Source organism: Manacus candei, unplaced genomic scaffold (assembly GCF_025592945.1).
Source record: "Manacus candei isolate 608988 ecotype Guabito, Panama unplaced genomic scaffold, ASM2559294v1 h1tg000143l, whole genome shotgun sequence".
NCBI lineage: Eukaryota > Metazoa > Chordata > Aves > Passeriformes > Pipridae > Manacus > Manacus candei.
Window position 1 is genome coordinate 186,208 of NW_026138191.1, and position 20,133 is coordinate 206,340.

At 42.5% G+C, this 20,133-nt stretch overlaps 1 long non-coding RNA gene and 1 pseudogene across 1 annotated transcript; one reads left to right on the forward strand and one right to left on the reverse strand.

Annotated features, from left to right (window-relative positions):
- The first annotated feature begins 744 nt into the window (after positions 1-744).
- LOC127462906 (uncharacterized) lies at positions 745-18,288 on the forward strand. The gene is made up of 2 exons (XR_007900595.1): positions 745-891; positions 18,183-18,288. It is a non-coding gene; the product is annotated as an uncharacterized LOC127462906 (long non-coding RNA).
- LOC127462897 (cytochrome b-like) lies at positions 5,886-6,955 on the reverse strand (annotated as a pseudogene).
- Positions 18,289-20,133: the final 1,845 nt, after the last annotated feature.

A 20,133-nucleotide genomic window follows, 5' to 3' on the forward strand; every position in this document is an offset into this window, starting at 1 on the left:
GATAATTACGGATTGGAGAATAATGGCCAGGGTAACTTCGTAAGAGATAGTTTGTGCGACAGCTCGGAGGGCGCCGATTAAGGCATATTTTGAGTTAGAGGCTCACCCTGATCATAGAATTGAGTAGACTGCCAAGTTAGATAGAGCTAGAAGGAAGAGTATGCCAAGGTTTAGGTCAGTAAGGGGAAAGGGTAGGGGAAGTGGTGTTCAGATTGTAATTGCTAGGAGAAGGGCTAAGATAGGAGTAGATATAAATAAGTAAGGAGATGAAGTTGATGGACGAATTGGTTCTTTAATGAATAGCTTTACTCCATCTGCTATAGGTTGTAAGAGACCAAATGGTCCTACAATATTAGACCCTTTTCGGGTTTGCATATAACTTAGAATCTTACGTTCAACTAGGGTAAGAAATGCTACGGCGATGAGGATGGAGAGAGCATAGGATATTGATATAATAAAGTAAGTGAGGGTTAAGTGAATTGTCATGTGGTTTGCGTTGGAACTAGGGAGAGGATTTGAACCTCTGGTTAAAGGGCTTAAGCCTTCTGCATTTGCCAAGCTCTGCCACGCTAGCGGTCCTTTTCTAGGAGGGGGTTATGGTGGAGCTCTTAGTAATTTAGTTGGGTTTATTACTGGGTGCGAAGGCGTGCTTGTGGCATAGGCCTTACTTCTTCGATCCTTTCATATTAGAAGGAGTTATAACATAGATAGAAACCGACCTGGATTACTCCGGTCTGAACTAAGATCACGTAGGACGGTTAATCGTTGAACAAACGAACCCTTGGTAGCGGTTGCACCACTAGGATGTCCTGATCCAACATCGAGGTCGTAAACCTCCTTGTCGATGTGGGCTCTTGAAGGAGATTGCGCTGTTATCCCTGGGGTAGCTAGGTTCATTAATCAATTATATTGGGTCTGGTTACTATTAGCACGTTGATGGGTAGTTCTTGGTTAAGATGGATTGTCTGATATTTGGAGGTTAAGTTTGTCTCCAAGGTCGCCCCAACCAAAAAATGCACACTAGCAAAATCCCGGGGGAGTAGGCCCTGTGGGTGAGTATTGTTTATGGGAGTGGTAGCAGATTTCAAAGTTCCACAGGGTCTTCTTGTCTTATGGGGTTATTCCTGCTTTTGCACGGGAAGATCAATTTCACTGATTATCTGTAGGAGACAGCTAAGACCTCGTTAAGCCATTCATACAAGTGCCGATTTATGGGACAATTGATTGCGCTACCTTTGCACGGTTAGGATACTGCGACCGTTGAACGAATTGTCACTGGGCAGGCTTCACCTTTAATACTTGGTTTGCTAAAGGCTATGTTTTTGGTAAACAGTCGGGCCTTGGATTTGCCTAGTTCCTTTTACAGATTTTAATCGTCTTTGGGGGCGCTCCATAGGTGGGTTAACAGAGTTTTGGGTATAAGGTCTTGTTAAGGTTAAAAAATATCCTGTGGATTGTTAATAATGTTGTAATGTAAGCTTGCGCCATAGAGGGGATCCCTAGTTACTTATTTTAGCATAAATTCTCTTATTTAATATAAGTTGACCTATTGGGGAAGAGAGAGTCATGAGGAAGTTTAGATTTTTTTAGGTGAGGAGCTTTGAGGCATTCTTTAATGGTGGCTGCTTGAAGGCCCACAATTAAGCTGTAATTAAATTTATCCGCTAGGGGAGAGTGTATTCTTTTTTAAAGGAGCTGTACCTCCTTTAAATAGCCCTTAATTCGCTTCATGTGGGTTGAGTGTAGTCCTGGGAGGTGAATTAAGAGGGAACTAAGATTCATTTCATAGGCAACCAGCTATCACCCAGCTCGATTGGCTTTTCGCCACTACTAACGAGTCTTCCCACTCTTTTGCAGCAGAGACGGGTTTACTCAGTAGATAGCTGCTCGTAAGTAGCTCGCTTGGGTTTCGGGGAAGCAAGCTTAAATTGGCGTTTTGCTTGGGTAGTTCTCGCTAAATCATGATGCAAAAGGTACAAGGGTTGGTCTTTGCTATTTATTGCTTGGTTTGTCATTACTATTTCATTCTTCCCTTACGGTACATGATCTCTATTGCGTCTTGAGTTTACCTTTCTATCGCCTAGACTAGGTTGAGTGAGAGAATGTTTTGATTTAATGGGTAGTATTAACTTAGTTTCTATGTAATCTGGTAGAAGAGCTAGAGTTAGGCTTCAAGGCGATCTGATATGGAACAGATATCTTTCAGGTGTAAGCTGAATGCTTTAGTTATAGCTACGTCTTGGTAGACTAAGTGCACCTTCCGGTACACTTCCCTTGTTACGACTTGCCTCATCTCTAGCTTAGGGGTTTATTATAAATAAAATTAATCCTAACTTGTGAGGAGGGTGACGGGCGGTATGTACGTGCTTCAGAGCCAGCTTAAAGGAGGCATTATTATCCTGCTTTACTGCTAAATCCACCTTTTAGGAGTGATTTCACACTCCTTGTCGTGAGGTATTCTATGTTAGAAAATGTAGCCCATTTCTACCATCTGATGAGCTATACCTTGACCTGTCTTATTAGTGGGATGTTGCTGTTGTGCCCACTGTTAAACCCTCAGTTTAGGGGTGGGCTGACGACGGCGGTATATAGGCTGATTTGGCAAGGGATGGTTGGGTGTATCGTGGGTTCTCGGTTATAGAACACGTTCCTCTAGGTGGGTTTGGAGCACCGCCAAGTCCTTAGAGTTTTAAGCGTTTGTGCTCGTAGTTCTCAGGCGGATGCTTAAGTGGTGAAAGCATCGGGATTTAGGGCCAGGCATAGTGGGGTATCTAATCCCAGTTTGTGTCCTGGCTTTCGTGGAGTTTTGTTGATCATGAAGCTAAGATCATTTCTATGGGTGTATTGGATGCATCTTGTGCTTATAACAGCTTGGTTACATTTCAGTCTTAGTTGAAGTGATAATGAAAAACCACTCTTTACGCCGTATAAAGTTAATTTGGGTTTCTTGTGTGACCGCGGTGGCTGGCACAAGATTTACCAACCCTGGTAAGTTGCTTTAACTAAGTCAAGTTTACACTTATTGCTTAATATTAATTACTACTGAAAACCCGTGGGGGTGTGGCTAGGCAAGGCGTTTTGGGTTACAATTGGAGTGGTGTGCCTGATGCCTGCTCCTGCTGTCTTTTTAAGGTGCTGAGGGCATTTTCACTGGGATGCGGATACTTGCATGTATATATTTGGCAAGAACTAACTGTAAGGTTAGGACTAAGTCTTTTTTGTCCTTGGGTATGTGTAATAGCCGTCTTAACATCTTCAGTGTTATGCTTTATTGTAAGCTACAAGGACTAAGGCTGTTATAGGCATAGTGATTATTATTGGGGCTTGTTTTAGTTGTAGTAATAGTTGCTATTGATTTAGGATTTGTTTAGTGGTTGGAGAAGTAGTTCTAGTGGATAACAAAAATGTGTTGTTGAGAAGTTAGAAGAGTAGAAAGGGGCAGGATTGTAGTGTTGTGGGCGGGTTTGTTAAGGTTTATGTTCTTGTAGTTGAAATTACAACGATGGTTTTTCAGGCCAAAGGTCTTGGATAGAGGCCAAGCAGGAATTGTTATGACGTACTTTATACTATTTTTAAGTGTTAGTTTTATTTTGGGAGGACTAGCAGTTGCTTCCAATCCTTCTCCATACTATGCAGTAGTGGGGTTAGTGTTGGCATCTATTGTAGGGTGTGGATGGTTAATGAGTTTGGGGGTGTCTTTTGTATCACTAGTGTTATTTCTGGTATATTTAGGTGGGATGTTAGTGGTTTTTGTGTATTCGGTTTCATTGGCAGCAGATCCATTTCCTGAGACCTGAGGGGACTGGCAGGTTGTTGGGTATGGTGCTGGGTTAGTTTTAGTGTTGGGGGGTGGGGTGTTTATTATAGGGCTATCTGAGTTAGAGTGGTTGGGGATAAACACGGTGGATAGTGGGGGTGTTTTATCTATTCGGCTGGATTTTGAGGGAGCGGCTATGTTTTATTCTTGGGGGGTGGGACAATTTTTAATTGCGGGCTGGGGTCTGTTGCTGACGTTGTTTGTTGTGCTAGAACTTGTATGAGGGTTGTCTCATGGGGCAATTCGGGCGGTTTAAGGAGGTGTGGTTCAGAGAATAGTTTAATGAAAATGCCAGCTTTGGGAGTTGGTGATAAAGGTTTGATTCCTTTTTTTCTGAAGGGTTGGAAAAAAGTTTGGGACCAACCAACTGTTAAAGGTGTATGTGGGTGGAATATTAGTTAGAGTAGTGGGGGCGATTAATTGGGGAGGTAAGAGGGTGAAAGGAAATGATGGGGTAGATTAAAGTGTAAACAAACAACTGAAGAAATGAATGATGAAAGGAAATGATGGGGTAGATTAAAGTGTAAACAAACAACTGAAGAAATGAATGATGAAAGGAAATGATGGGGTAGATTAAAGTGTAAACAAACAAACGAACAAATGAATGATGAAAGGAAATGATGGGGTAGATTAAAGTGTAAACAAACAAATGAACAAATAAATGATGAAAGGAAATGATGGGGTAGATTAAAGTGTAAACAAACAAATGAACAAATGAATGATGAAAGGAAATGATGGGGTAGATTAAAGTGTGTTAAAAAAATTTAACAAATTGATGATGAAAATGTCTGAATTGGAAAATTAGGGGAATGGAAAGTTTGTAAAATTTGAAATTTTTGTTAAAAAATTTAAAAACAAAAATTAATGATGAATAGAGGGAAAGTCCCTAGATCATTGCAAAAAATGACAAAATTTTTGTCATTTTTTGTGAAATTGATGACAAAAAATATGTCTGGCGTACATTAATTAAATTGCAACTTGATGAGAGACGTAATGGAAAAACCAAGCCAACAGCACGTGACAGTGCATCAGTGCAACAGTATGAGACCGAATAACACTTGAAACCATATCATTAATTTTCACGCGAAAGTGAGAAAACCGCTCGCCAACCATAAGGGGTCCATGTCAACCATTAATGGGGGCCCCCTGGTGGAGCACTCTGAAGGGCTTATTGAGATCTACCCCAAAAAAAAACTCCAAAAGTTTAGAAGAGAGAAAATGCCGCGATCACGAGGTCCAGGTTGACCGAACATCCCCAACCATTAGTAACGGAGCGCAAGTTTACGAAAATTAAGCAAGTTATGACCCTGACCGAGGAACCAGAGGCGACAAAGAGCAAGTTATGAGAGTGGGTTATTGGTGGAAAGGGAAAGAATACACCTGAAGCTGGACATGATAAACATTACTAACGCCAGGTTGCTGGTTTCTCGTGAGGAGTACGACTAATAAATAACCCAGCACTTCTTGTTTGGTACATAGAGCAAGGTTAAGTGGTGAGTGGTCCATGGACCATGGAGTTTAGGTTCTGTGACGTTCCTCGTATTGAGAAGGATTTTATGCGAAAATTAGCAGCCTTAGGTTTTAGTTCGTTTGGCGGGATTATTCCTAGAACATGACATGTTATGTCCTTGTGTGGGAATGTGCCTAGATCTGTGAATGACAAGTTTTGGATTGTATGGGAGATAGTATGGAAATTTGGATGGTTTTTGCAATAATAGTATGTCAGATTTTCCTACATGCATGTTATGTCTAATGTGGTGGAGGATGCTATGCAAAGTAATACATACCGTAGGGTATGGGGGGAGAGGGGGGCCCTCCCCTTGATGTACGTGTTGATTGGAAAGTTGGGGGGTGCTTGGATATTTTTTGGAAAACTCTAAGAAGGGGCGGCCTTCAGTCTTTGGTTTACAAGACCAACGTTTTTTATAAACTATTAGAGTGGTTAGAGGTTGAGTATCTTATTTTCTAGGAGACTAGTAATGGGGAATAAGATGAGAATGATTGTGAAGTAGGTAGTTGAGGCGAGTTGTCCAATGATAATAAATGGATGTTCGACTGGTTGGCTACCGATTCATGTAAGGATTAAAAAATTTGTTACTAGGATTCAGAATAGAAGTTGGGAGAGAGGTCGGAAGGTTATAGTTCGTTGTTTTGATATGTGGAGGGATGGGGCTAGAAATAGAATTAAGACGGAGGTGGCTAGGACTAGGACTCCTCCTAATTTGTTGGGGATTGATCGTAGGATGGCATATGCAAATAGGAAGTACTACTCAGGTTTAATGTGGGAAGGTGTTACTAATGGGTTTGCAGGTGTAAAATTTTCTGGATCTCCTAAGAGGTTGGGTGAGAATATGGCAAGTGTTATTAGAGGAATGAGGAGGAACAAAAGGCCTAGAATATCTTTTATTGAGAAATAGGGGTGGAATGGGATTTTGTCGCAGTCTGAATAAATACCTAGGGGGTTGTTTGAGCCTGTTTTGTGTAAGAAAGTTAAGTGGATGAGGGTGAGACCTGCAATTAAGAATGGGAGGAGGAAGTGGAGGGCAAAGAACTGGGTAAGTGTAGGGTTGTCAACTGAGAATCCTCCTCAAGCTCATTCTACAAGTGTTTGGCCAATGTAAGGAATTGCTGAGAATAGGTTAGTAATTACTGTAGCGCCTCAGAATGATATTTGGCCTCATGGGAGGACATATCCTACGAAGGCAGTTGCTATTAGAGTTAAGAGGAGAATAACTCCTGTGTTTCAGGTTTCTTTATATAGGTAGGAACCATAGTAGAATCCTCGTCCAATGTGTAGGTAAATGCATATGAAGAAGAAGGAGGCACCGTTTGCATGGAGGTTTCGGATTAGTCAGCCGAATTGAACATTTCGACATGTATGGGCGACGGACGTGAATGCCAGGGTGATATCCGCTGTATAATGTATTGCTAGTAGGAGGTCAGTGGTGATTTGGATTGTTAGGCAGATGCCAAGAAGAGATCCAAAGTTTCATCAGGCGGAAATGTTTGGTGGTGTTGGGAGGTCAATTAAAGAATTGTTGATTATTTTTAGAAGGGGGTGATGTTTTCGTAAGTTAGGGGCCATTAATTCTTAGTTCTGTGTAAATAAGATTATAATTAAGATAGATAGAGCGAAGGATCCTAGATAGGTTTTGATTAGTCCGGAGTGTAGAGTAGTTGAGATTTTAGATACTTTGAGTTGAAGGGTCGCTAGTCCTTCTGGGCCTATTTTTTTATATCAGGATAGGTCGATTAAATGGGATGCAATGTTCTGGCCGTTGTTTAGGAGTTTAGTAGAGCTGAGGCAGCGTATAAGGGGGTTAAAATATCCTAGAGTGCTGGAGAAGTTTATAGTGATATTTTGTTTGGGGACAGAGAAGGTATGTGTGAGTTTTGATAGTTCTAATGCCAGAATGATGCCTAATGTTGTAATAATGATAGCAGTGGTTTTTGTGACCAGTGGTATGGTTATAGGAGGGGTTTTTGTAGGGGAGATATAAGAGGTAATTAATAGACCAGCTATAATACTTCCGAGAGCGAGACGAGTAATTGGGTTTGTGACTGCTGGGTTGTTTTCATTGATGGGAGTAATGGAGGGAATCCGGGTGTAGTCAGTTTGTACTAGTAGGGCTATAGGTAGGCTGTAAGTTGCAGTAAAAGCTGTAGCTACGAGGGTTAGGAGGAGTGCTCAGGTGTTTAGATAGGAGGTGTTAAGACTTTGGATAATGAGATCTTTTGAGTAAAACCCTGCTAAAAATGGTGTTCCTATGAGAGCTAAATTTCCGATTTTCAGGCATGAGGGAGTTGTAGGGAGTAGTTTCTGTAATCCTCCTATTTTTCGAATGTCTTGTTCACCGTTAAGGCTGTGAATGATAGACCCAGAGCAAAGGAAGAGTATGGCTTTAAAGAATGCATGCGTAGAGATGTGTAGAAAGGCTAGTTGAGGTAGATTTAGGCCAATAGTGACTATTATTAGTCCTAGTTGGCTGGATGTGGAAAAGGCAATAATTTTTTTGATGTCGTTTTGGGTAAGAGCGCATGTAGCAGCAAATAGGGTGGATAGGGCACCTATACAAAGGCACATAGTTAGGGCAATTTGGTTGTTACATAATATGTGGTGAGTGCGAATAAGTAGAAAGATTCCGGCAACTACTATCGTGCTGGAATGGAGTAGGGCAGATACAGGGGTTGGCCCTTCTATAGCTGCTGGGAGTCATGGATGCAGGCCAAATTGGGCAGATTTACCTGTGGCGGCTAGGATGAGCCCTAAGAGAGGGAGAAGGGATATTTGGGTTGGGGAGGATTGCTGTTGAATTTCTCAAGTGTTTATTGAGGATGCTAGTCATGCTATGCAGAGGATTAGTCCAATATCCCCAATACGGTTGTAAAGTACGGCTTGAAGTGCAGCGGTGTTGGCTTCTGCTCGACCGTGTCACCATCCAATCAGGAGGAAGGATATAATTCCGACTCCCTCTCAGCCGATAAATAAGAGGAATATGTTATTAGCGATGATTAGGATGAGTATTGCAATGAGAAAGATTAGAAGGTAAAGAGAGAATTTTATGGTGTGGGGTTCTGAGGCTATATATCATGTTGTAAATTGAAGAATAGATCATGTTACGAATAGTGCAATAGGAAAAAACGTTAAGGAGTATTGGTCTATTTTAAGGTTAAAAGGGATTTTGAAGTTCACAATAAATTTTCATTCTCAATAGAAAGTGGTATTTTCCATCTTTAAGTAGATGGAGAGGATTATGGGAATTAAACTAACTATGAAGGAAGTTTTAACAGGGTGTATGATGGTTGTTGGAGAGTTTAGGTAGTTTTTGGATAGGAGGGGGAGTAGGATGGGTATAGAGAGGGTAACCAGGGTCAAGAATATAGAGGTGTTGAGGATTAATGGGAAGTCCATTACTTTTACTTGGACTTGCACCAAGATGAATGGCTCCTAAGACCAGTGGATTGCTATTATCCTTTAAAAGTAAGGGGGCTGAGGTCTTAGGCTCAGATGCAAGAGTTAGCAGTTCTTGTTGGTTAAACCTCCCCTCGGCAGGCAAGAAGAGTTTAACTTCTATTTTTAGGATCACAGTCTAATGTTTGGTTTAAAACTATGCTTGCATGTGGGAATTCCTGAGATTAGCTCTGGTTTTAGGATGAGAAGGAGGGAGGGTAGGATATGAAGTGTTGTAAGGAGATGTTCTCGTGTATTTGAATTTTGGGTGGTTGTAATATAGGTTGGAGTTGGACCTCGTTGGGTTATAAGGAGTATGTAGAGGGTATAGGCTGCAGTTAGTAGAGTTGCGGCTCCGGTTAGGATAATGGTGAAGGTGGATCAGTTGAAGAGTGCAATTATGATAGTTAATTCAGCTATCAGGTTAGTGGTAGGAGGAAGGGCTATGTTTGTTAGGTTGGCTAGGAGCCATCAGATTCCTGTTAGAGGTAAAAGGGGTTGTAGGCCTCGTGTTAGAAGGAGAGTATGACTATGTATGCGTTCCTAGTTTGTATTAGCTAGGCAAAATAGTATGGAAGAGGTGAGTCCATGTGAAATCATTAGGATTATGGCCCCTGAAAAGGATCAGTGGGTTTGGATTATTGTTGCGGCAATGACTAGACCTATGTGGCTTACTGAGGAGTAGGCAATTAATGACTTAAGGTCGATTTGGCGTAGGCAGATGGAGCTTGTCATTAGTGCCCCTCATAAGGCTAGGGTTAAAAATGGGTAGTAGAGGTAGTCTAATAGGGAGTTTGTAATTATTGAGGTACGTATAATGCCGTATCCCCCAAATTTGAGGAGGAGCGCAGCTAGGAGTATGGATCCTGCGATTGGTGCCTCTATGTGGGCTTTTGGGAGTCATAGGTGTAGTCCGTAAAGGGGAGCTTTCACTATGAAAGCGAGCAATAGGGCTAGACTTGATATGAGGCCTGTTCAGGAGTTTGTAAGAGATGAGTGTGAAAGTTTTATTATAGTGATGTGTATAGTTCCTGTTTGGGTGTGAAGATAGAGGATCACTACTAATAGGGGAAGAGAACTAATTAGTGTCTAAAATAAGAGGTAGATTCCAGCACTTAAACGTTCTGGTTGGCTACCCCATCGTGTGATTAGAATTAGGGTAGGGATTAGGGTGGCTTCGAATGCGATATAAAATAATATCAGTTCTAAGGCTGAGAAGGCCAAGATAATGAATGGTTGGGTGAGGATTATGGTTATGGTAAAAATATATTTTGGTGTGGGAGGTTCTTGTTGAAGGTGATTTTGGCTTGCCAGGATTATAAGAGGTAGAAGTCAACAAGATAGAACTAATAAGGGGGATGAAATTTGATCAGTTCCAAGTCATGGTGATAGGTTTTTGCTAGGGTAATAGGTTGAAGGAAGTCATTGTAAGCTAGCGGTTGCAATTAAGAGGCTGTGCGAGGTGACATTGAGTCATAGGAATTTTGGAGGAGATAGGAGGGTTATGGGGAGTAATATGACTGTGGGGAGAATAATTTTTAACATTGTAGAAGGTTTAGATTGTGTAAATGATCCGATCCGTGAGTTCGGGTGGAAGCTACTAGGACTGCTAGACCGGTGCCTGCTTCACAGGCTGAGAATGCTAACATAAGAATGGGCATTAAGGTGGGGGATGTTGTTTGGGTTTGAATAGGTCATATGGAGAGGGCAATGTATATTGATAGTATTATGCTTTCTAAGCATAGCAGGGCAGAAATTAGGTGTATTCGGTGAAAGGCTAGTCCTAGACTACTTAGGGTGAAGGCAGAGTAGAAGCTTAAATGCAGAAAGGTCATTGAGAAAGTCACGGGGTAGGACTGTGGTTTGTTGAGCCGAAATCAACTGTCTTTGCTAGACTAACTTTCTGAAGTTATTCTACTCATTCTAAGCCCCCTTGAATTCATTCATAAATTAGCCCTAATGCGAGGAGGAGAATGACTGCGGAGGTTCATGTTAGGGTAGTGAGAGGGGAGAGGAGTTGAGTAGCTCATGGGAGGGGCAGTAGGAGGGCAATTTCTAGGTCAAATAAGAGGAATAAGATTGCGACAAGGAAGAATCGGATTGAAAATGGGAGGCGGGCGGAGCCCAGTGGGTCAAAGCCACACTCGTATGGGGATAATTTTTCTGAATCTGGATTTATCTGGGCTAATCAAAGGTTTAGTGAAGTTAGGATAATACACAGTGATAGGGAAATTGTGAATATAAAGAGGATGATGTTAATTGCCTTTCTCTGGGTTTGATCCAGATTTTAGAGATTGGAAGTCAATTGTAATTAATATACTAGAAGGGCAAGATCCTCATCAATAGATTGTTATGTAGAGGAACAGTCAGATAATGTCAACAAAATGTCAGTATCAGGCCACTGCTTCAAAGCCAAAGTGGTGGTTGGATGTGAAATGGAATTTTACGAGGCGGAGGAGGCAAATCAAGAGGAAGGAGGATCCAATGATTACGTGGAGACCATGGAATCCTGTGGCAACGAAAAAGGTCGACCCATAGACTCCGTCGGCAATTGAGAATGGGGCTTCATAATATTCTATTGCTTGAAGTGCTGTAAAGTAGAGTCCTAATAGTACGGTTATAAGTAGAGCTTGGGTAGCTTGGTTTCGATTACCCTCTGTGATGCTGTGATGTGCTCATGTAACAGTGACTCCTGAGGCTAGGAGGATAGCAGTATTTAGTAGGGGGACTTCTATTGGGTTTAGAGGTTTGATTCCTATAGGGGGTCATTGTCCTCCGAGTTCTGGAGTAGGAACTAGGCTGGAGTGGAAGAATGCTCAGAAGAATCCTAGGAAGAAGAATGCTTCGGATGTAATAAATAGAATTATTCCGTAACGTAAGCCCTTTTGGACTGTAGGGGTATGGTGGCCTTGGAATGTGCTTTCTCGTACGATGTCACGTCATCATTGGAGTATCACTAGGACTATAGAGAGTAGGCCTAGGAGTAAGAGTTGGATAGAGCTGTGGTGAAATCATATGGCTAGTCCAGAGGTTGTTAGGAGGGCGGCTGCTGCTCCAAAAATGGGTCAAGGGCTTGGGTCTACTATGTGAAATGAGTGGGCTTGGTGTGTCATTAAGGGTTAAATGTTTTCTTGTAGGTAAAGGCTTAGAAGAAGTACAAAGACATATGCTTGGATTATTGTTACGGCCACTTCTAGAATTGTTAAGAGGAGTAGAATGGTTATAGTTAGAAGAGACACGGTAGGTATAATGGGAAGGAGGACGGTAGTGGCTGTTGAAATGAGTTGGATGAGTAGGTGTCCAGCTGTGAGGTTGGCTGTGAGGCGAACTCCTAAGGCTAGAGGACGAATGAGAAGGCTTGTTGTTTCAATTATGATGAGGGCAGGAATTAGAGGTGTTGGGATGCCTTCTGGTAGAAGGTGTCCAAGAGAAGCTGAGGGTTGGTTTTGTAGGCCTGTTAGCAGAGTGGCAAGTCATAGAGGGAAGGCGAGGGCTAGGTTTATTGATAGTTGGGTGGTAGGTGTGAATGTGTAAGGTAGGAGGCCTAATAGGTTAATAGTTAGAAGCATAATTATGAGTGATGATAGGATTAGGGCTCATTTATGGCCTTTTTTGTTTAATGGGGTTATTAGTTGTTTTGTGATTAAGTGGAGAAATCAGAGTTGAAGAGTTGAGAGACGATTTGTAATTCATCGATTGCCAGGAGAAGGAAGTAATAGGGTTGGAAATAACAGTGAGACGAGGATGAGAGGGATTCCGAGGAGGGTTGGGCTTATGAATTGATCAAAGAAGCTTAGGTTCATGGTCAGTTTCAGGAGTGGGGTTTTGTAGTGATTAGTGTTTTGTTGGAGGGTGGGTTGGTTGGGATAAATAGTAGGAGTTTGGGCTGCAGGATAAGAGAAAAAGTGAGTCAGGAAGTAAGTATAATAAAAAGTCAAGGTGCGGGGTTTAGTTGGGGCATGTCATTAAGGAGGATGAGTAATCCTCTTTCTCTAGCTTAAAAGGCTAGTGCTGGTTCATAGTTTCTTAATGATTAGGATGTTAGAAGTGAAGATCAGTTTTCGAAGTGTGTTAGAGGGGCTGATTCTACTACAATAGGTATGAAGCTGTGGTTGGCTCCACAGATTTCTGAGCACTGACCGTAGAAGACTCCAGGGCGGGTTGTGATAAAGGAAGTTTGGTTCAGTCGCCCTGGAATTGCATCGGTTTTTACACCAAGGCTAGGAACAGCTCAGGAGTGGAGAACGTCATCAGCTGTAACAATAATTCGAATTGGGGATTCTATTGGAATGACGATGCGGTTATCAACTTCTAGGAGGCGGAAATGGCCGAGTGGTAGATCTGTAGTTGGTAGTATGTAAGAGTCAAAAGATAAGTCTTTAAAGTCTGTGTATTCATAGGATCAGTATCATTGGTGGCCAATAGCTTTGAGGGTGAGGTCAGGCTCATCGATTTCGTCTATCATGTAGAGGATTTGAAGGGATGGGAGGGCTAGCATGATTAGGACAATGGCGGGTAGGATTGTTCAGACAAGTTCTACTTCTTGTGCGTCGACGGTATTAGAGGACAGTTTTTCTATAAGTATAAGAGCTTGTAAATACAGGACTAGTCTACAAATGGCTAGGGTGACTATTAGGGCGTGGTCGTGAAATTCAATAAGTTCTTCTATAATAGGGGATGAAGCGTCTTGAAAACCAAATTGAGAGTGGTTGGTCATGGGGTTGGAATGGGATGTACTGGGTTTTCACCTGTGATTTAGTCTTGACAAGACTATGTAATGATTTTACTAACAACCCATAAGAAAGAAGCATGAGTGGTTTGATGCGGTTGGCTTGAAACCAGCTTATGAGGGTTCGATTCCTTCCTTTCTTGTACTTGGACAAAGGCTGGTTCTTCAAAGGTATGATAGGGAGGAGGGCAGCCGTGAATTCATTCGATGTTTGTAGAGGTAAGTTCTGGTTGCACTACTTTCCGTTTGGATGCGAAGGTTTCTCAGATAATGAACATTAGTATAATTACAGCTACTATGGAGATGAGGGAGCCGATGGAGGATAGGGTATTTCATAGGGTATAAGCATCTGGGTAGTCTGAGTATCGTCGTGGTATACCAGCTAGGCCTAGGAAATGTTGTGGGAAAAATGTTAGGTTGACTCCAAAGAATATTACTCCAAAGTGGGCTTTAGCTCATGTGGAGTGAAGGGTGTAGCCAGTGAACAGTGGGAATCAATGTGTGAAGCCAGCTAGAATGGCGAATACTGCCCCCATAGACAGTACATAGTGGAAGTGTGCAACTACGTAGTAGGTGTCGTGCAGGGCGATGTCTAGGGAGGAGTTAGCAAGGACGATGCCTGTTAGTCCACCAATGGTGAAGAGGAAAATAAAGCCTAGGGCTCATAGTATGGGTGGGTCTCATTTGATTGTTCCACCATGTAGGGTTGCTAATCAGATGAAGACTTTGATGCCAGTGGGGATTGCAATGATTATAGTGGCGGATGTGAAGTAAGCTCGGGTGTCTACGTCCATTCCAACTGTAAATATGTGGTGAGCTCATACGATAAAGCCTAGGAAGCCAATGGATAGTATGGCTCAGACTATGCCTATGTAGCCAAAGGGCTCTTTTTTACCGGCGTAATAGGCTACAACATGGGAAATAATTCCGAATCCTGGCAGGATAAGGATGTAGACCTCTGGATGGCCAAAAAATCAGAATAAGTGTTGATATAAAATTGGGTCTCCACCTCCTGCGGGGTCAAAGAATGTGGTGTTTAGGTTTCGATCTGTTAGAAGCATTGTAATGCCAGCAGCGAGGACTGGTAGGGAGAGGAGAAGTAGAACTGCAGTAATTAGGACAGATCAGACGAATAGGGGGGTCTGGTATTGTGAGAGAGCAGGTGGTTTTATATAGATTGCTGTGGTGATAAAGTTGATTGCTCCAAGGATGGATGAGACACCTGCCAGGTGAATGGAGAAGATAGCAAGGTCTACTGATGCACCGGCGTGGGCTAGATTTCCGGTTAGGGGTGGGTATACTGTTCATCCTGTTCCGGCCCCGGTTTCTACTGTAGAAGATGCTAGGAGAAGTAGGAAGGATGGGGGAAGTAATCAGAAGCTCATGTTATTTATTCGTGGAAATGCTATGTCGGGGGCACCAATTATTAGAGGTACTAATCAGTTGCCAAATCCTCCGATTATAATAGGCATTACTATAAAGAAAATCATAACGAAGGCATGTGCGGTGACGATTACATTGTAAATTTGGTCATCGCCTAAAAGGGTGCCTGGCTGTCCTAGTTCTGCTCGAATGAGGAGACTAAGGGCTGTGCCGATTATACCAGCTCATGCACCAAAAATAAGGTAAAGTGTGCCGATATCTTTGTGGTTAGTGGAAAATAGTCAACGGTTGATGAAAGTCATAGGTAAGATGGCTGAGTGTAGAAGCGTTAGGCTGTAGTCCTTTTTACAGAGGTTTAATTCCTCTTCTTATCGATTCTGTAGTGAAATTCATGTTGAGTTGCAAGCTCATTGATGTGCATTAAACATGCGCCGGGATCTAGTAGGCAGAAGCCTGTTGGTTAGGGCATTTAGCTGTTAACTAAAATTTTATGGGATCAAAGCCCATCTGTCTAGGGGGAGGTTCTAGCTTAATTAAAGCATCTGAGTTGCATTCAGGAGATGCAGGTTAGTGTCCTGTGTACCTTAACAGAAACTAAGAGGGATTAGCCCTTGTTTAAGGCTTTGAAGGCCTTCGGTTTAAATAACCTAAGTTTCTAGGGGATTGCGAGTACTATGGGAGATAGTGGTAGGAGCATGATTGATAAGGAGGTAAAGGTTGTGGTTATGGTGTTAGTTGGTTTGTTAGTTTGTCACTGTTTTATGTAGTTGGTGAAGTTTGGGGGTAGTGTGATGGTTGCACAGTAGGCCAGTCGTAGGTAGAAGAAAAGTCCAAGTAAAGAGAGTAGGGTAATAGCTGTGGCTACTACTGTTAGTTCTTGTTTTGTGAGCTCTTGAATAATTAACCCCTTGGGTAGGAATCCTGTTAAGGGAGGAAGACCTGCGAGGGAGAGGAGGGTGAGCATGAGGATTGTGGTGAGTGATGGGGTTTTGGTTCATGTGGATATAACAGTGGATAGTTTTAGGGTATTGGTTGTGTTAAGGATGAGGAAGATGACAGAAGGTGTTACAGTATACAGATAGAAAGTAATTAAAGTCAGATTGGGGTTGTAGTTGAGAATAATGGTTATTCATCCTAGGTGTGCGATAGATGAGAAAGCTAAAATTTTGCGAGTTTGGGTTTGGTTAAGTCCTATTCAGCCACCTAGGGCAGCGGAAGCAATAGCTATTGAAGATAGGAGAGTTGGGTTGAGTGAGGGGGATGTTAGGTAGAATAGTGCGGTTGGTGGAAATTTTTTGACTGTGGCTAGTAGGAGGCATGTTGTTATAGTTGAGCCTTGAAGAACTTCTGGAAATCAGAAATGAAATGGGACTAAGCCTAGTTTAATTGAGATTGCAATAGTTAATAGCATGCATGATATGGGGTGGGTTAGTTGGGTGATGTCTCATTGGCCAGAGAATCATGCATTGGTCATGCTGGAGAATAGAAGTAGCGTAGATGCGGCTGCCTGGGTTAGAAAATATTTAGTAGAGGCTTCAATGGCTCGTGGATGGTGGCTTTTAGAGATTAATGGAAGAATAGCTAAAGTGTTAATTTCTAAGCCGACTCATGCTATTATTCAGTGGTTACTTGAAATTGTGATTGAGGTTCCTAAGAGCAGGCTTATTGTGGAGATTAGTTTAGCTTGGGGATTCATTAGTAAGGGAAGGAGTTAAACCATCATTTTCGGGGTATGGGCCCGATAGCTTAATTAGCTGACCTTACCAGAAAATAATATAGAGGGAGTATAGAGGATTTTGATTCCTTTAGCGTAGGTTCGATTCCTACTTTTCTAAAATTGGGAAATGAGAGGGCTGGTATACCTCTATATTTACTTTATCATAGTAACCCTTTTGGATTCAGGCACATTTCCTTGAGTGTCTTAGGTAGGGAGGTAGGCCTGCATAGGAGATAGGAAGGCTGGTATGCCATAGGCATAAGGCTAATGTTAGGGGTAAGAAGTTTTTTCAGAGCAAATGTATGAGTTGATCATATCGGAATCGAGGGTAAGAGGCACGGATTCATAAAAATCCTGCGGAAAGGAGGAGGGTTTTTGTAGCTAGAGTAGGGGGAATGAGTTCCTGAGGGAGATTAAGTGAGCTGGGGTTTAGGAATAGAATGGTTGTGAGCGCATTTATTAGTATAATGTTAGCATATTCGGCGAGAAAAAATAAGGCGAATGGCCCTGCGGCATATTCTACGTTGAACCCTGAGACTAGTTCAGATTCTCCTTCTGTCAGGTCAAATGGAGCACGGTTTGTTTCGGCAAGAGTGGAGATATATCATATTATTTCTAGGGGTCAGGAGGAGAAAATGAGGTAGAGAGGTTCTTGAGTTGTAGCTAGGGTATTGAGGGTGTAGTTACCACTAAGGATAATTACGGATAGGAGAATAATGGCCAGGGTAACTTCGTAGGAGATAGTCTGTGCGACTGCTCGGAGGGCACCGATTAAGGCATATTTTGAGTTGGAGGCTCATCCTGATCATAGAATTGAATAGACTGCCAAGCTAGATAGCGCTAGAAGGAAGAGTATGCCAAGGTTTAGGTCGGTAAGAGGAAAGGGTAGGGGAAGTGGTGTTCAGATTGTAATTGCTAGGAGAAGGGCTAATATAGGGGTAGATATAAATAAATAGGGGGATGAAGTCGATGGACGAATAGGTTCTTTGATGAATAGCTTCACTCCATCTGCTATAGGTTGTAAGAGACCAAATGGTCCTACAATATTAGGGCCTTTCCGGGCTTGCATGTAACTTAGAATCTTACGTTCAACTAGGGTAAGAAATGCTACGGCGATGAGGATGGAGAGAGCATAGGATATTGATATAATAAGGTAAGTGAGGGTTAAGTGAATTGTCATGTGATTTGTGTCGGAGCTAGGGAGAGGATTTGAACCTCTGGGTAAAGGGCTTAAGCCTTCTGCATTTGCCAAGCTCTGCCACGCTAGCGGTCCTTTTCTAGGAGGGGGTTGTGGTGAAGCTTTTAGTAATTTAGTTGGGTTCATTACTGGGTGCGAAGGCGTGCTTGTGGTATAGGCCTTACTTCTTCGGTCCTTTCGTACTAGAAGGAGTTATAACATAGATAGAAACCGACCTGGATTACTCCGGTCTGAACTCAGATCACGTAGGACTGTTAATCGTTGAACAAACGAACCCTTGGTAGCGGTTGCACCACTAGGATGTCCTGATCCAACATCGAGGTCGTAAACCTCCTTGTCGATGTGGGCTCTTGAAGGAGATTGCGCTGTTATCCCTGGAGTAGCTAGGTTCATTACTCAATTATATTGGGTCTGGTTGCTATTAGCACGTTGATGGGTAGTTCTTGGTTAAGATGGATTGTCTGGTATTTGGAGGTTGAGTTTATCTCCAAGGTCGCCCCAACCAAAAAATGCATACCAGCAAAATCCCGGGGAGTGGGCCCTGTGGGTGAGTATTGTTAATGGGAGTGGTAGCAGATTTTAAAGTTCCACAGGGTCTTCTTGTCTTATGGGGATATTCCTGCTTTTGCACAGGGAGATCAATTTCACTGATTATCTGTAGGAGACAGCTAAGACCTCGTTAAGCCATTCATACAAGTGCCGATTTATGGGACAATTGATTGCGCTACCTTTGCACGGTTAGGATACCGCGGCCGTTGAACGTATTGTCACTGGGCAGGCTTCACCTTTAATACTTGGTTTGCTAAAGGCTATGTTTTTGGTAAACAGTCGGGCCTTGGATTTGCCTAGTTCCTTTTACAGATTTTAATCGTCTTTGGGGGCGCTCCATAGGTGGGTTAACAGAGTTTTGGGTATAAGGTCTTGTTAAGGTTAAAAAATATCCTGTGGATTGTTAATAATGTTGTAATGTAAGCTTGCACCATAGAGGGGATCCCTAGTTACTTATTTTAGCATAAATTCTCTTATTTAATATAAGTTAGCCTATTGGGGAAGAGGGAGTCATAAGGGAGTTTGGATTTTTTTGGGAGAGGAGCTTTGACGCATTCTTTAATGGTGGCTGCTTGAAGGCCCACAGTTAAGTTGTAATTGAATTTATCCGCTAAGGGAGAGTGTACTCTTTTTTAAAGGAACTGTACCTCCTTTAAATAGCCCTTAATTCGCTTCATGTGGGTTGAGTGTAGTCCTGGGAGGTGAATTAAGAGGGAACTAAGATTCATTTCATAGGCAACCAGCTATCACCCAGCTCGATTGGCTTTTCACCTCTACTAACGAGTCTTCCCACTCTTTTGCAACAGAGACGGGTTTGCTCAGTAGATAGCTGCTCGTGAGTAGCTCGCTTGGGTTTCGGGGAGGCAAGCTTAAATTGGGGTTTTGCTTGGGTAGTTTCTCGCTAAATCATGATGCAAAAGGTACAAGGGTTGGTCTTTGCTATTTATTGCTTGGGTTGTCATTACTATTTCATCCTTCCCTTACGGTACATGATCTCTATTGCGTCTTGAGTTTACCTTTCTATCGCCTAGACTAGGTTGAGTAAGAGAATGTTTTGATTTAATAGGTGGTATTAACTTGGTTTCTATGTAATCTGGTAGAAGAGCTAGAGTTAGGCTTCAAGGCGATCTGATATGGGGCAGATATCTTTCAGGTGTAAGCTGAATGCTTTAGTTATAGCTACGCCTTGGTAGACTAAGTGCACCTTCCGGTACACTTACCTTGTTACGACTTGCCTCATCTCTAGCTTAAGGGTTTATTATAAATAGAATTAATTATAGCTTGTGAGGAGGGTGACGGGCGGTATGTACGTGCTCCAGAGCCAGCTTAAAGGAGGCATTATTATCCTGCTTTACTGCTAAATCCGCCTTTTAGGAGTGATTTCACACTCCTTGTCGTGAGGTATTCTATGTTAGAAAATGTAGCCCATTTCTACCATCTCATGAGCTATACCTTGACCTGTCTTATTAGTGGGATGTTGCTGTTGTGCCCACTGTTAAACCCTCAGTTTAGGGGTGGGCTGACGACGGCGGTATATAGGCTGATTTGGCAAGGGATGGTTGGGTGTATCGTGGGTTCTCGGTTATAGAACAGGTTCCTCTAGGTGGGTTTGGAGCACCGCCAAGTCCTTAGAGTTTTAAGCGTTTGTGCTCGTAGTTCTCAGGCGGATGCTTAAGTGGTGAAAGCATCAGGATTTAGGGCCAGGCATAGTGGGGTATCTAATCCCAGTTTGTGTCCTGGCTTTCGTGGAGTTTTGTTGATCATGAAGCTAAGATCATTTCTATGGGAG